Source organism: Grammomys surdaster, unplaced genomic scaffold (genome assembly GCF_004785775.1).
Source record: "Grammomys surdaster isolate TR1022 unplaced genomic scaffold, NIH_TR_1.0 166, whole genome shotgun sequence".
Lineage (NCBI taxonomy): Eukaryota > Metazoa > Chordata > Mammalia > Rodentia > Muridae > Grammomys > Grammomys surdaster.
In genome coordinates, this window is record NW_021604614.1 from 11,293,523 (window position 1) to 11,297,469 (window position 3,947).

General features: G+C 48.4%; 1 pseudogene; it reads right to left on the reverse strand.

Moving 5' to 3' along the window:
• Positions 1-236: 236 nt before the first annotated feature.
• On the reverse strand, positions 237-930 carry LOC114620177 (annotated as a pseudogene).
• Between the last annotated feature and the right edge of the window lie 3,017 nt (positions 931-3,947).

Genomic DNA, 3,947 nt, shown 5'->3' on the forward strand with positions numbered 1-3,947 from the left:
TTTGACAAGTAGTTAATAGTATGACTCCTTGTGGGGTTTTTAGACATCCTTCTTGTTACTTCACCCACCTCCCTTCTCCTTCTCTCTTTACCTCCTTTCTCGTTTCCTCTCTCAGGGCATTTATATCCTGCTCTCCTCTCTAAGAATTCTTAAGTGCCTTGCATCGGGTTTCACAATTTGCTTAGCAGGAGAAACAGACTGTGGGATCATATTCTTTTTTTTTTTTTTTTTTTAAAAAAAATCAGAAAGTGCGTTTAATTAAATGACGAGAGCTGGTCCAGGAATGGGAGGTGGAGCCTGTGGGGTGAGGGTTAGAAGCGAGGGGCTCCGTAGTCATCTGGCATCCGCTCGATGTTGTATCTGTGGTTAGAAATGTACATGATAGGAACACCAGGGATCTTCCGGATCCTTCATTTGAGGTCACGGTCAACTGTGGCCACAATGTAACACTTGTGCTGAGTTACTCTCTGTACAAGGCAGTCATCAGCGTAGGTTCCTTTGTGTGTACATGGCAATCGGTCAAATCGCGGGTCCTTGGCGATTCTCAGTGCCACACGATACTTCTGTCCCAATTTCTCAATTTCAGCCATTACACAATCAGTTATACAAGGGATACACTTGGCATACAGACAATCCATCATCGACTGCACTAAGTCCAGTTTGGCCTTAATGGAAAAGTTGATGAAGTTGGTATCGACAAGGATGTGGTAAGGCGGGCCCAGCTGTGTATTGTACTGGAAGAACAAGCAGGAAGGATGCTGGGGGACTTCTCTTTCCTTCAGTGCACTGGGATCTTTCTTCTCTTTCTTTTTAGGCTTCAACCTATCCTTTTCTTTAAGTCGTTCATCTCTGAGACTGAGCATTCGCTTCATAGTCGCATATTTCCTTGTTTTCTTTTGCTTCCCCATGTTCACGCCGCACTCCTGTTTCTTCCGGAATCCGGGATCATATTCTTGTGGAAGGCAAAAGAGTTAAGCCACCAGCCAAGTGTCATCTGCTCTTCCCTAAGGTGGATTTAGGCAAGCAGCCACACACAGGTGGTCCTGCTTTGGATGAACAGGGTAGACATCCCTGACTGAGTCCTCTGTTGACAGACCGATGACAGTTGACTGATATCCACCCCTCTGGACCCCAGATGGCTGGCTTCTGCAGGCTGACTGTTGAGTAACAACGGCAGTTCTGTTCCCTCGTGTGAGGCAGTTTCCTCTGTGCATCTGGGAAAGCACCTAGCTTTTACCACAGAGCAGAAGAGAGAAGAGAAGCAATGGTCTTGAACCAGCTGAGTTCACTGAAATCCCACCAGGTCCTCTACAGTTAGACTCTACGCGGATCTCTGTGCATCAGGAATGTGTAAGAAAGAGAAATCAGAGGTGTCTAAGCTGAGAGGTGATGGTTTTCTCACACACAAGTCCGGATATAAAGAGCCCAGATCTCTAATATCAGGGCTTTTGTGGTTCTCTCTCTCTCTCTCTCTCTCTCTCTCCTTCCCTCCCCTTCTTCCCTCCCTCCCTCCCTTCCTCCTTCCCTCCTTCTCTCTTTCTCTCCTCTCTCCTCTTTCCCTCTCTCCCTGTCCATTTCTCTCTGTCTCCCGTCACCCTCCCCCCTTTCTGTCCCCGCCCCTTCTTTCTTTGATGGATCCTAGCTATTTAGCCCTGACTGGCCAGGAACTCAAGAGTTCCTGCCTCTGTCAAGTTCCAGGATTTAAGATGTACACCAAGAAGCTGGAGAGGTGGCTCCATGGTAAAAAACACTGGCTGCTCTTGCATAGCACCCTGGTTCGATTCCCTGAGCTTACATGGCTGCTCCCCTTCTAGGGAAATCACACTGTCTCCTCACCTCCACCCGGCATGCATGTGGTGCACGGACACGCCCACAGGTGAAACATATTAAAAAATAAATATAAAACCATGCGTGGTCACATCGGGCAGTTTTCTTGTTCTGTCCTTAGGCGTTACAAGGTGGCTGTCACAGCCCTGGAGCTCACACAAAAGGAAGGAGTGGGAGGGTGAGGCCAATCTCATCTGTTTCTTTTTTAAGTTTTATAGTTGAATTGAAACAAAACCTTTCTGCCTATGAGTAGTATACTCAGCGCCCGCAGAGGCTGTAGAAGGCATCAGTTCCTCAGGACTAGAGCTATAAACAGTTATGAGCCACCACGTGGGAACAAGAACCAAATCTGAGTCCCCTGCAAGAGCAGCCAGTACTCTTCATTGCTCAGTGGTTTCTCTAGTTCCCACATCTGTTTCTTTTATGGAGAAAACAAACGCCTTTGCTTGCTCAGCATCCGTCTCGGGTCTCATCTGTTCTTAGTGTCATTGATCAGAACCAGGACAAGCTTCTTTCTGTAGCAAAAGAGATGATAGGGAAGAAAGGTGTAGGGTTGTGGGTCCGCTCAGCCACAGGGCACGCTGCTCAAGGAGGAAAGACTCCGGAAGTTGACCTCCCTTACCCCATGCTGTCCCCGGGTGGGTGATGGGCTATGGGCCAGCCTCGGGGCACCGGTATGGGGGTGGGGAAGAGCAGTCTGAGGTGCGGAACAGCTGGAGCTAGATCGGAGGTCCCCAAGCCTACGAGGTGGCCGGAGGCCATGGGGTTCTCAGGCTCTTGAACACCCAGGTGCCGCTGGATGCCATTCCAAGGAAGAGCTGAGAACAGAGTGGGGGCCTACGGGCTGAATCTGACCCAGGACAGAGGGGGAAAACCGGCTGGTCCCTTTTGGAGAATCCTTGGCTTGTTGGTGGTTGGCTTGGGCTTGGGCTTGGTGGTGGCCGTGGCTGGGAGCACAGAGAGGCCTTTTACAGAAGATTAGGCGGCTCTATAGGCAAAGACCATCTCCATGGTTCAGCATCGGAGATCCCGATGAAAAGAGAGAGTCCATTGTTTTAAGGCATTTATTGTCATGGCGGAAAGCAGATGCGTAAAACTATACCCCACATCTCAGAATGGGCCTGAGGTTAAATACCTTTTGCAGGGAGGAATGTCTGGGAAGGAAAGCTTATTGGCTAAGCCCTCCAGGCCTTTAGGTACCTCATTAAAATGGAGACCTGTCTTGAGCCTATGTGACCACAGGTCATGTCCTCTACAAGTGGAGAGGCTTGGGGCATTGCCCTTATGTGACTGATGGTCACAAATCTATAGGGGGGCTGTGGCTACTAACAGGGACCAGGTGTCCAGGAATAGGCAAAGCGCCTGCTCTCCCTTCAGGGCCTCCAGGGTTTCTAGCTTTAGCTTAACCGGAAACCAGGCTACCTTTCATGGTGCCACATCTCCCCCTTTTACTTTTTTTTTTTTTTTTTTTTCCAGACAGGGTTTCTCTGTGTAGCCCTGTCCTGGAACTCACTCTGTAGACCAGGCTGGCCTCGAACTCAGAAATCCGCCTGCCTCTGCCTCCTGAGTGCTGGGATTAAAGGCGTGCGCCACCACTGCCCGGTCCTTTTACTTTTTTAAAGGAAAAGCATCACTGTAGTGATTGAGTCATTTGTAGTGAAAATTTTGGGTGGGGTGGAAGTATCAAAATAAAACACTACACAGGCCAGAGGGGTAGCACAACTAAGCTAGAAGGGTAAGGATGGGTGAGAGTGGGGGTTGGGAAGACAAGGAATTATTGAACCAATTAATTGTTCCATTCGTTGTACAGTTTGTGAGGGAATTGACATCTTTTTTTATAAAAGGTTTATTTATGTATGTGAGCACACTGTCACTGTCTTCATGCACACCAGAAGAGGCCGTCAGATCCCATTACAGATGGTTGTGAGCCACCATGTGGTTGCTGGGAATTGAACTCAGGACCTCTGGAAGAACAGTTAGTTCTCTTAACTGCTGAGCCATCTCTCCAGCCCTTAACATTGGCTTTAAACAACATTTGATTCATCTAGAGAGACATCATGTTTTCCTTACTATCATGTAACTTTCCCCAAGTTTAGTAGCCATTTAACTTTGGTAAGAGA